This window comes from Sciurus carolinensis, chromosome 10 (genome assembly GCF_902686445.1).
Source record: "Sciurus carolinensis chromosome 10, mSciCar1.2, whole genome shotgun sequence".
In the NCBI taxonomy this organism is placed as follows: Eukaryota; Metazoa; Chordata; class Mammalia; order Rodentia; family Sciuridae; genus Sciurus; species Sciurus carolinensis.
In genome coordinates, this window is record NC_062222.1 from 85,290,863 (window position 1) to 85,304,856 (window position 13,994).

A 13,994-nucleotide genomic window follows, 5' to 3' on the forward strand; every position below is an offset into this window, starting at 1 on the left:
GAGACAAAACATTTTTTTATCTGGTTTGTAGGTCAATGATATTCTCCTTAGTAGGCTGCAGGTCAAATGGAGTTCCCAGGAGAGTTTTTGACTTCTGTTTAACATAAATAAAACATACCTAAGTTTAAAATTTCATTTCAATATTATGAATGTGCTTTACTTAGCAGACAAGTTTATGGATGCAGAGAAGCTTTGCTGAGTACGGTCAGTACAGGAGTTAACAAAACAATAACTAAAAAAATACACAGAGAGAGATATAACACATCCATAATCACTAGATAATACCCTTACCATACTATTCATCCGTTTTTTCCCCCCTTCACATGAATAATTACACACAAAAAAAACTTAGACATGGTTTACAAGAAGTGCTAGTGATTCAATTCCATACCCAGATTACTTATTGATACAGGCTTCGAGGAGTATGACTACCAATCATAGCTTTATGTGTGATGAATGAGTTATGCTAGTCACTAGATGAATAGAATAAAGAAGTAATGGACCCAGTTAAGTCAAAAATACAGATCAGTGTGGTTTTGTGTGTGTGTGTGTGTTTGGGTGTTTTGACTTGCTTGATGAACACCTGTTTAGGAGAAAACAATTATTAGCACCTCAGAGACACTCTGCTGATATTAAGCAAGGTGGTAATTACAGTGTATTCTCTCTCAACACATTGCCCCTCCCCCAATAATTTACTAGCCATTAACTGAGAGATAGAGTGTTAACAGAGTAAACACAAATAGTTGCACAAAGAAAATAGAACATACCTTTAGAAGGCGGCATTCACATAGATTATTATGTAAATGTTTCCAGTCCTGGACTTTGCAGTGCCCAATTTGCAAATCTCTAAGTAGTGACTAAGGGAATTTTAATTACATAGGAATTTGTACTTTAGTTCTGCTCTAAGGCTCAAATTAAATGTACTATATTAAAAATGTGATTATTATTGTAGCTATAGATAAACTATGATATCTCCCTCCAAAATATTTTACTATATATCACATTTTTAACAAACTTCTTCATAGCCCTATTAATCAGAAAAGTGGATTCTTCTGAAAATTATCTTGAAAGTTTGTCTCAAAAGAAGGTACATTGTTGGGTGTAACAGGCATACTTTTAAAAGCCTAGGTCTGGATCCTTTCTTGGGCTTCCTGTCATGAAATAGTTTTACAAGTTTGTAGATAACTCTGTTGGTTGGGAAAATGATACCTTGAGAATAACAGTTCCACTTGCCATGAGATGAGCTGCCATCATTGCCTATACGTTTCTGTGGTGATTTGATTCTTATTTATACTTGCAATCACTTATGATATACTTTAGCCATAAATTTCAGGGATATACTTCTTTTCAAATAAACATGTAATTATGTGTCAGAAGACAGAACTAGTCTAACAATTTCTCTGACATTACTTTTTACTTCTTCTTCTTAGAAGTATAGGCAAACATGTTTTTCCTCATGATGCTGCACTTTTTAATAGAAAGAATGTATGTCTGCAGGAAATGGAAGACTTTGTCCAGAGCTCAGGTGAAGATGGTGTTGTGGTGTTTTCTCTGGGGTCAATGGTCAAAAACCTCACAGAAGAAAAGGACAATTTCATTGCCTCGGCCCTTGTCCAACTTCCACAGAAGGTTGGTACAACCTGAAACTCTGGTCAACAGCTTCTTACTAATGGGATAAACAATTTGCCTAAGAGTACTCTTCCCAGATGGATGCTGGAACTCATGAACACTAAGCATAACTGACACCAGTGTTAAGTAAATATTTATATAACATTAAAAACTTATACTTAGGTATATTTGATCACTTGCTGACTGCACCTTGACTTTTCTATGGGAACTCACTTTGTAATCATTTGTTTTTAATAGAATAGAGGTGTAAATATTAGCCCACTTGTAACATTTTGGCTTACATGGACTGCTCTTGAACTACTCATGGACTAGTTCTGAAGTATGTTAGCTCCATCATGCGGGAAAAGAGAAAGATTATACGAAGAGTAGAGAAAATCATGCTAAAAAATATACTCCAAATTTCTGAGTCTTTTAAAAACTCTATCAAAGTGTAGTTGCCTTAGAAGTAGAAGTTAAGATTCACTTATTCTTTCCCAACTGAATATTCTACAGTTAAAAAGAAAAAACATGAGTATTTCAAGCAATATGCATTTGTAATTTGTTTTCAATTTACCTTGATTTTTGTAATTAGAAGTCTATATTCTATTCTCTGTATAATCCTATTCATAATCCATCCTGGTACTTTTATACTTATATATTAGTTAAACTACATAGGATGGTAGTTAGGTACATATGCTAATTAGGCATTTTATAATCTGGATTTTATTTCCATTCTTATTTCTTAAAATTTGCCTTATACCCCAGAAGAAAAATATGTACAAAAATGGTTAATATCCTAATTTTAAATACTCTTTTAAAAGTAGTCTATAAGGAAATCCTTACTTAATCCCCCTTCCAGAAAGTTAAAGAAATAAGACAGATTGCTGGAGAGACAGGGAGCGCAAAAGTAAAGAAAGATGAAAAGGCAGAGGTAAGAAAGGAGGCAGGGAGGAGGAAGGAAAGCCATGAAGAAAATACCATCAACAACAACAACAAAACACTAAAAAACTAAAGCTAATTATATTGTTGAAAAAAATTACATGTGTAACAGAACAGGTAGAAATGAAATAAATAAATTTACAAAGAATTTGTGTTTCTCTTATTGTTTTTAACCTCCATGTTCTGATTTTTTAGACAAGTCCTATTTGTTTTCTATTTTTTATTTAAAGAACCACTTTCATTAATTTTAAAGCGATAAGCCTCAAAATATGTATACTATTCTTAATAGATTTTGAGTAGAAGCCTTTACAGATAGACATGAGCAGTCCTAATATATACCTCAGTGTTTACAAGCTACGAACTCTTTCTCTATGCTCGCTCTCAGCTGGCACCTACAATATGGAGGAATGAGATTCCTAAATAAGCCTACAGACTTAACACAACCTCACTGTGTGTACCTGCAACATTATAGCATCGTCTTCCACAGGTCTTATGGAAATACATAGGAAAGAAGCCAGCCACACTAGGAGCCAATATTCGGATTTTTGATTGGCTATCACAATGACCTTCTTGGTAAGACTGTGGGAGAAGAAAAGCTATACAACTGGGTAACAGAAAAGTTAAGTTATTGCTTGTGACAGTGTGTTGTCACATAAAAGTTCTGTTAAATAGCAGCAAATGCATTTAAAAATATTTAATAATCAAATATTTCAATTTTTGTCTTCCAGTTTTAAAGCAGGAAAAATTAAACAATTGTCCATTAAGTTCATAGACTCATGCCCTAGTTCTGTTAAGACTTTCCTCATACTTCAAGTTGCAGTTCCAGCTCTGATAACACCACCTCAGTAATGCCTTCCCAGACAATGAAGAAGAGTTTATTCTCTTTCTGGGATCACAGTTTTCTAGAGTAGCATTGTGTTATGTGGTAAGCTTTTCCACAAAACAAAAACAAAAATGAAAACCAGAAAACAAATGTTACATCTTCAGTGACTTATATAGTATAGTTTTTTGGTCCCTTCCAGCTCTGAAATTTTGCCAATGTCTTAGCTTGAAATCCATGCAAACTTCTCACTCTATTCCCAAACTAGGTCATCCTAAAACCAAAGTTTTTTCATTCATGGTGGAACTAATGGGATCTATGAAGCTATTTATCATGGGATCCCTATAGTGGGAATCCCCATGTTTGCTGATCAACCTGATAACATCGCTCACATGAAGGCCAAAGGAGCAGCTGTGGAGGTGAACTTCAACACAATGACAAGTGCGGATTTGCTCAGTGCCTTGAGAACAGTCATTTATGAACCTTCGTGAGTACTGCTACTTTTAAAGACTTCTCTGTCAGTGATTATGTTATCGGTAATCCTAGGAAAGTTCCACTACCTAATAACTTTGTAATCGGTTTATTTTCAAATAATATAGCTTGACTAATGTAAAACCATTTATTTTATTCCCAACTGGTAAAATGGTTTCCTGAGATGAAAATAAAATAACAACAATAACAGCAACAAAACTTGGCTTCAAAAAATCTACCAATGTTTTGCAAAATAAGCACCATATAATAGAAGAACTTACATTGTTTTCTGGATTATTTGTATAATGTCATGAATAAAAATATTTAAATATCATAAGCCATTTATTAACTACAAAATAGAAGCAGTAATGTTCCCAATATTAAACACTCAAAATAACTACTACTACTCAGTGTTAAACAGTGTTTTAAACACTGCTTTTAGGTAACAGTTATTTCTGAATGACTTATAATCTTCAGGATATTAATGACATCATAATTTATGAGATAGCTAGGGGTTAGGAATTTCAATAATTCTTAGTATGATTATTTTTCCCTGTAAATTTTGATCTTGATATCTAATTGATTACATTCTTACAAAGATGTTACTCACTGATAATTTGGTTCATTTTATTACACATGAAAGTAGATCTATTTTGTGATTCTTTTTAACTCTAATGTATAGACTGTCCATTGAATTTTATTAATTTTTAAAGTTTTGATTCAAGAAAATGGAATTATTAATACTCATAGATATTTCCAAGTAAATACTAACAGTTGTCTATTTAAAATGTATTCATAGTAACCCTCAACCTAATACTACAGCTGAGATTATCCTGAACACACAAGGATGGTAAAATGCAGAGAATAAATATGGATTTATGGTATTCCATTGTCTTATTCTAAAAAACATATAAGCACAAAATATTACATTGGAATATATAAATCATAGTAATTTTAATTATTCAAAATATTGTATCATAAATATGAAGCAGCACATTAAGATATGAAATAATACATTGACGAACACTTTTCTTGATTATTCTGTCTTATTCATTAAAAAGACATAGTTTATATGCATTCATCTGTATACATTTATCTATAGAATTTATATATATTCTCAATCTGAGAAGAGTGAAAATCTTAACAAATATTTGATTGGCAGAAAAAGTTTTTTTTTTTTTTAATATCTTTTAGATGTTGATAGGCCTTATTTTTTTAACTTATTTATTTATATGTGGCATTGAGAATCAAACCCAGTGCTTCACACATGTTAGGCAAGTGCTCTACCACTAAGCCACAACTCCATCCCCAGAAAAATGTTTTGATAACTACTTCACTTTGCCTAAAATGCAATAGAATGACCTTTCCTATATAGTTCAATGGAGGTGAATGGCGGCATGACTCTTCTTCATTATACACAAAGAATGCATGTTGATAATCTCACCCTCTGGATGTAGTGCATTATAGTCACTTGTGAAAGATGAGTACACTCCCTTTCCCTGATCATAAAACTGTCTTGCCAACACCAGGATATATCGCCCCAAACCACAAACCTGCTCTCATCTCCATGAAAGCCAGTCTGGAAATTTTACTTAAGACATAACCCAATGTGAAACCGACTAAAATTCTGGCTAGGCTACTAGGAAACTTCAAATGAAGTTTTAAATACATAGACTTCTACCCAATTGTGTTTGAGAAATGATTAGAGCTGTTAACTATGACTCTTGATATTTTAGTGCCATGTTGATTAGGTGATCTCATTCTAGGGAGACATTTTTATTAGCTTCAAGAAATCAGTGTACTTGGATATGCTACTTTTTAAATTATCCTAATGTTTCCCTTCGGTCCTAACACGGCCAATAAAGACATTGTCATTTTCATCTCAAATATGCAAATGTGTGCAAAGGAGTAATTAGCACACTGCAAAGATCTCAACACTGTAAAGTGAGTCATTAATGTTTATGACGAGTTCCCCATGTTTGTCATATAAAGTAGTTAAATGTCAGTGACCATGCATATTGATGTTTTAAATGATATTATCCAATAATATTGGGTCAATCACATCTTGATCTTAAAAGTTCCAGACAATATAGCTCACATAAAATCAATTATTTCCTTGAAAAATAAGGTTATCCATTCACAAATAAATATTCCATTCCTTTCTTATCTATATCTGTACGCCTAACAATCACATTGTGTTAAGAATCTTGCACGTCTACCCTGTTATGACTCTTAAAACCCCGGGCAACTCAGTAAGTTCATGCAAGATAAACTTTCCCTCAACATGTCTATGAATTTTGGCTAGTATAACACATCGTATAACATTTGACTTGTACAACATAGAACTTAACTACAGTAAAAAATGATAATCAAAACTAATTTTTATGCATTGTGTCTTTTAGTTATAAAGAGAATGCTATGAGGTTATCAAGAATTCACCATAATCAGCCTATAAAGCCCCTGGACAGAGCAGTCTTCTGGATCAAGTTTGTCATGCGCCACAAAGGAGCCAAGCACCTCAGGCCAGACTCCCATGACCTCACCTGGTTCCAGTATCACTCTTTAGATGTGATTGGGTTCTTACTGGGTTGTGTGGCAACTTTTATATTCATAGTCACAAAATGTTATTTTCTTGTCAAAAAATTGGTAAGACAGGAAAGAAGAAAAAGAGGGAATAGATGAAGAAAAAGAGGGAACAGACCTTTCTAAGTTTGACAAAGTCCTGAACGGGGAAATCCTATTAACTCCATCCTTCAAGAGATGACTGACAACCCATCTGCATGCTGTGTTCAGATATCCCAATCTGGCTTGGAGGAGTAGTTCAGTTGTTCGCGTGCTTGCCTAGGATGCACTGGGTTCAATCCACAGTGGCACAAAAGGAAAAACAAAGCAAAACAAACCAAAATCCTAGTCCTTTGACTTGGTCTAGGGAAAAACCTAGAGTTCAATATGATCATTAACTAGTGAGTGTGTTCCATTCTTTCTTTCCCAGGTGTCTTTACCATCTTCCTCTCACTTTCCTGACGCAGGGACATTACTACGTCTACGTATGTTCTTTTCATAAGTAATTTAAAAATTTTAACATCAAATTATATGCTGACTAACAAGATACTGAACCCTGGGACAGGCACAAAGTGTAAATGGAATTTGATGGATGTAGGGAAATCAGGAGTCAAATTCAAAAGTCCCCATATACTACACAAATCTAAGAACCACCATAGGAAATTAGTTAAATTTATTTTTAAATTTAAATAATAACTCTTTTGCTTCTTTACTGTTACAGTGATTACAGCATGGATTTATAACTGATGGTCCATCACAGTAGGTCTACAAAATTTTCATTGAACACATTTAGGTAATCATTGTCTTTTTCTGCTTTTCTTCAACAAATATTCTTGTGTGTCCTCTACTGGATGGATTTAGGTACTGTTTCCAGAAGAGGAAGTCATCAAAATTTTTTTTCAGAATCAGCAATAAAGTTGAAGAGATCATTTTTAGAAAAAATAATCAGGACCACAGAACATAATTAGTTATTTTAAAAAAAAATTTAAGTGACAGTACTATTGATAAGTATCAATTAATTATGTTTTAAACATTACTATTCATAACTTTTTATCTGTATTTATCATCATTTAATTTTCTGTCAAAAATTCCTGTTTTCAATTTGAGATCATTGTTTCCACTCTGTATCTTCTACAACTTTAAATTAATCTAATAATACTCATTCTAAAGATACATGAGTCTATCAGCTTGAACAAGAATATGGCATAATAAATATTTGCCAAGGAAAACAGTAATTAAAGGCAAATACTGCTATTTGAATCATCTCTGCATTAAATTATCAAATATATTAAAATTTTACTTTCTTTAACTTTTTTAAACTTAATGGTATGCATAGTTTGTTTCCTTTTTAGTATCTGACATAGAAATTGACATAAATGACATTCGTTGGCTTAGTGAAAATTTTTAAATTTTTACTCATTTTAAAGTGATATGTTGAAAATGACTTCATTTTAAAAAGTAACTATATGACATGTATACCATCATGAATATATATATTACAGATAATGCAAATTAAATGTTTTGTGAAGGCTCAAAATGCATTTGATATATTTGAACAACCTTTAAAAAATCTGATTCATATGGATGTGTTTTGAGTTTTACCACTTTACTATATTTTAATTAAGAGTTTTTATGTTGACTCCCTTATCAGGTTGTTTTGTGCAGTTGGAATACCTCCAAGGAGCAGTAGAATATTTATTCTGTGAGTTGAGCCCTGCTGAGGCTCAGGCCCCCTTTTGTTCCCTGAGACTGGTCACCATGTCATAAAAGATTCACTACTACTCAAGAGTTCCAGCTCATTGGATTTTTCTCCCCCTGCTTTTTGATATCCTGCTAGTGTCTTCTTTTTCCTAAATATCATCACAAAGAAGTTTCATCTGGCAGAAATTCCTGGGTAACTATAGTATGTCCATGTAACTATGGTATGAATTTTGATTTAAAAAAAAAAAGTTTGGGAGTAGACTTCTTTTAATGTCATTCCTAAAACTTTCTGATATGAAAATTCTAGACACCATTAAACAGAGCCTGGGCACATCAATACAATGCTTCTGCATAGCTCTTTCATATCCCTTGGAGCTGCAGGAGAGGGTGAAGTTGATAATTTACCTTATTTTGTTCATATACATTCCATGTGTTTGAACAGGGTATCCTCTTGCCACTTCTCCAGTGCTTAAGGTTCACTGGCAGGATGAACCAAAATTCATCAATTCCAAATCAATATGATAACATGTTTCTTGACATTTCTCACAACTTTCCATTGTACTTTACTATTGAACATCAGAGATTTGAGTTGTATCCAAGTAATGTGCTGAATACTAGACAGAATTTTGCCTGCACCCAACGTGTTTCTGCAACTTAGTTGGACCAGTCACCACATATACAAGATAGCATTGCTTTCTATAACTGAATTTGTAAAAGAGAAAAACAGAATAATAATAGAACACTCATATCTTCCAATCTAAGTAATCATGACCCTAATCCTGGGTTGAATTATTTCTTCCCTGAAAATGCAACCCCCAAACTTTCTAACTCCAGATCATAATAATGAAAGACAAAATTTTCAGAGAGAAAGAGTAAAGACTACTTCTTATTTGCCCCATTCTCCTTTTCAACTTCTTGACTTCCAGACTTAGGTACTCAAACTAAAATAAAAAGACATCAAGTATCAGGTTATGACTTAAAACATAGAATATATCCTTCAGTTTATCCCTTCAAATACCTAAGGTATGGTCTTTTAACTTAAATCTTAGACAACTGTCATTAAGTAATGAGAACGTGATAAAAATCTGCAAATTTTGTGGACATTTGACCTTGTTGTATTTCTTTTCCTATTAATATATTACCTGGTCATGTTCAGCGTGAAGATTGACACTATGATTTTCACTAGTACTTTATGTCCACTGAATTTCATGCAGAAATGCTACCGTGATTATAAGTTCTTCTGATGCATCCTGTAGGGTAGAGGGTGAGCAGACAATCTGTTACCTGTAGCTAGCTAGAATTCTAGAGAGTAAAAGCCTTCTTGGGAAGCAGTGGGGAGATAATTGCTATTAAGAGATAAAGGGCATGGCAGCATCAGTAACCAGACTGATTTTAGTGATAACATTCATGCTGAACATTAATGCATAGTCCCCATTCCAGTCATCGCTGCTCTTTTGTACATGAGTTTTAATCCAAATTCTGGAGTGTCAGGAGGAAGAGATTGACTCCCATGGGACAGGTCATCAGGTTACTTTATTATTGATACTATTTGGATTTTAGGCCTTCTGGTGGGAAGTACCATGGAAATTGAAAATTCAAGATACCTATGCCAAATCCAAGTGGCATTGATGTAATCCTAGCTTAGAAATCTGATCATGAATCTTCCACTCTAAATCAACTCTTTGCTCAACTAGTCAATGCATTAGTCACTGCCCTGACTCTAGATTTGTAATACAAGCCATTGTTGCCTCCTCACCTGAACCCAAATGTTATCCAGATATGTTGCTTCATATTCTGTGATTGGAAAGATTTTGTTTCACAGTTATCTTTCAGTGACATTGCTGAATGGGATATTATCAAAGACTACTTCCTGTAGCTCTGTGAATATAATGCAAGCCTACATAACCTTTTCCTGGAATATTTTCCCTGCTTTTAATAAAGACTTTCTCCATGTTCTAAGATAGTGAATTACTGTGATTTATCTTAAAATATTACTAGGTTCCATGAAATTCTAAGTAAGGTATGAAAAATTACTTATTTCTCTGGAATTGGTCAAGCCCATTTATATATATATAAATATATATATAAATGGATTATATATATAATGTATATATAATCCATTTAATAGTAGAATATTGTTAATGTTCAGTTCTATTTCTATTTTTATAGTATCTTAATGGTCATGAGAAGTAGCATAGTTATGGTCAGGTTTCCAGTATCATCTAAATGTTAATAAAAGCCAATGACTACTTTTGCTATGTAGCACAGGGATTAGGAGAGAGTGTAAAGAACCCTTTGTGCAAAAGACTTTATGTGAGTCCAGGGCATCAGCACTTCAGATATCTCACCTAAGTGAAATTCTGTGGTATTTTTTTTTTCTGTAATTGGTTTATCTCACCAAGCAGAACACCCTACAACTTATCCATACTGTTTCATATAGCAAGATGTTGTTCTTTTTTAAAGTTGAAAAGTATTTTAAGTATATACCACATTTTCCTGATCCATTCATTCATCAGTGGACACTTTGCTTAATGCCATATCTTGACGAGTTTGAATAATACTTCAATGAATATGGAGTGCAAATAACACCTATGATATTTTGATTTCAGTTTATCAGATAAGTAATCAGAATAGGATTGCTAGATCACATGGTAATTCTATTTTTAAACATTTGAAGAACTTCAATAATGTTTACATGGTGGCTCCATCATTTTATGTTTCCAGAAGCAATGAAAAGTTTGCCACTTTTTCTATATCTTCATTAATAATTTTATTATTTTTGAAAGCTTGGCAATTATAAGCAGAAAAATAGGATTATATTTCAATTGTTGGAGAGTTTAGCTTATTCCATAAAAGAAACAAGAAAATGATTTCTAGATTTTCACCTGTACAGTATACACATCATTGACATTTACAGTTTTAAAATTTTACAACCAACGACAATACTTACTTAGCAGCTAATATCAGTACTGCAAAATGCACATCATTTCCATTCATTCCTTCAACTTTTCACCTGCATGCCCAGAATCAAGTCCTTTTGTATTCTCTTCAGAACTGTTTTTTGCATCCATTGCCAGTTTTCATGTGCATATTCACCTTAGCCCAATTTTCCCATTATACTCTCTATGTTCCTCAACTTGAGTGATATTTTAAATCTTAAACCATTTGTGTCTCTGTTCAGTTTCAAACCCTTCAGCCACATAGTCTACCTCAGTATATTGTGTCCAAAGACAACCTTGTGCATAATGAAAACTCTGGTTTACATAATCATCTGACCCACACTTTCCCTCTGGTGTGTCCAGCTCATGGTATGTGGACCCCTGTTCTAGCAGGCAGAAAAACATCTAACTCACACAGTCTTTTTATATTATGATTCCTTTCCCTCAGATGCCTTTTGCTCCTAATCCTTCATATTTTATCTTGAATTTCATTTTACTTAAAATAGTCCTTTCCTACTCCATATAACTCCCTCCCCAAATTTATCTACTCCATTCATCTTACTTATTTTTTCTTAGAAATGCATCTGTCAATGAAATTTTAAAAATGGAAAACAAAGACTAATTTATTTTGATGGTCACTGCATCATCTTTTCCAGGCTGGGTGTCCTTGAGGGTGGGTGTGTCTTGCTCTTTTATAGACACCAGAAGACCCCATCTTCTCTTCCTTCTCCCATGTATGTGAGGAAGGGTAGGAATGAGCAGCACAAGGGATAAATGTTAGCAATTTCTTGTGCTGGGAAATGTGATCCTGTCAGTTAGTTGTTAACAACCCATGGCCTTTTCTTTGATAACCAGCCCTGATCTTCTCAGTCCCCATCATTCATATCCTACACTGACTGCCAGTCCTTCTGCTCCATGCCTCAGTTTGTTTGTAGATGAATGTGACTTTAAGGCCAGGTGGGGCTGCAGGCAGATAGCACTTTGGCAAAGGAAGCATGTGGAGAGTCAGTAAAGTGGATCATTTCATGTAATTATTCTTTTAACCTTGTGTTCCCATGGTCCTCATGTAGTTGTCCCCTTACATTGCCCCTAAGGACTTTGGGTCACTAAGTTATGTTAGAATATTTGGGTATACACTTTTAGAGTGTTTGACTGCTTCTGGTGATGTCTTGGGGGAAAAAAACTCAAAAGTTCTTGAGAGTTAAGGATATTTAGCATAAGAAAATGGATTCAGGTACCTTTTAGCTCATGTGACCTAAAAATTTTATTTTTAATTAGGTAAATGGATGAGTGTATAGATGTCTTTACAATTAGTAATTTACAAGTTGTTGTAGGTGGTCAGGAAATACAATGTTAATTTCTAAAAAATATCTAGTATGTATTATCCATTGCTTCTGAGATTTTCATTCAACAGGGAAGAGATGGATAATACTGTTAATGATACTTGTCCAATAGCTAGGGTTTTACAGTAAAATGAGTAAATTAGATTTAAAATAAATGAATAGTCTTCATAAATATGTTAGAGAAGACATCTGATTAATTTACCAAGTTAAAATGCTGGAACAGCAACTCTTATTTATAAAATCTAGCAATCTTGACTTCGTAAAATCCATGAGATAATATATTTAAATATTAAATATGAGTTTTTAGTATGATAAATGGAAAAAAGTTTGGATTGCTCTTTTTCTGTGTGTTCACAAAACTCAAAATTACTGAGAGGTAAGTTTATATCAAGTATAATATATAGAAAGAGTACAAAATATTTCTGTTGGGTTTCAATTAAAGGACTATAAAACATAAATTATGTCATGTTATTAAATTAGAACAATGTATCAGAAATTTTATAAGGATTGTTTCTGAATGCAAATAAGATAATTTCAGATAACAGGCCATTACACACAGACCGCACAGGATATAAGGCTCACTTTCAGCACTAATACTGAGTTCCATAAAATGAAAAGGATAAGTAACTGTAAAGTTATGGATGTTAAAGATAAAATTTAGTACTCCTACTTGAAGACTGGTAAAACTGACATGACAAATATTAAAAACCAGAAATTGGAGACTAATGTCAAGTAGAAAAAGGGTCAAGAAAGAAAATAGCCAATATTTAACTCATTCTCTCTGAGGGAGCTCAAACTCAAGGAACAATGGATTTTCTCCAAGGGCTTTGCAACTCCTGGTCATATAACTTCCTGATTAGAGAGGGATCAATGAGAACATGGATTTCAGAAGGTCAAATAGTGTACATATTACAATGAAGCAGGACATTGGAGAGGGAAATATACTTAATGATTTCAAGGGAAGCCACATATGGTCAGGAAGACCCTGACCTATCATATAAGAGGACACTAGAGGAACTAAGAGGTTTTCCCAACTTCCCAAGAGTTAACCCCTGAGGAATATCAGCTGACTCTTAAATATAGATGAGAACAAGATCAATTTGATCATCTTTGCCTTAAACCTCAGGCAAGAAATTTGTAACCAAAGCACAGCAATACCTGGGTAAGTAAAAAGAAACATAATAGCTCTTTCTTTCCAGGTTTATTCATTTCGATTTTCTAATTTATTTTATTTACTTATGCATGCAGAATGCATTTCAACTCATTGTACACAAATGGAGCATAACTTCTAACTTGTCTGGCTGTACATAACACAGAGTCACACCAGTCATGCAATGATACATTTATATAGGTTAATAATGTCCATCTTAATCCATAATCCTTCCCATTCATACATCCCCTCACCTCCCCTCTGCCCAATCCAAAGTTCTTTCATTCTTCCCTACCCTCTCCCATTATGAATCAGCATTCACACATCACAGAAAAATTTCCCCTTTGGTTGTTTGGGGATTGAATTTTTTCACATAGCATGATATTCTCCAAATCCATTCATTTACATGCAAATTCCATAATATCATTCTCCTTTAAGACTGAGTAATATTCCATTGTGTA

General features: G+C 33.6%; 1 pseudogene; it reads left to right on the top strand.

Annotated features, from left to right (window-relative positions):
- LOC124994537 (UDP-glucuronosyltransferase 2A3-like) overlaps positions 1-7,739 on the top strand; it is an 83,743-nt pseudogene extending 76,004 nt beyond the window's left edge.
- The last annotated feature ends 6,255 nt before the right edge of the window (positions 7,740-13,994 follow it).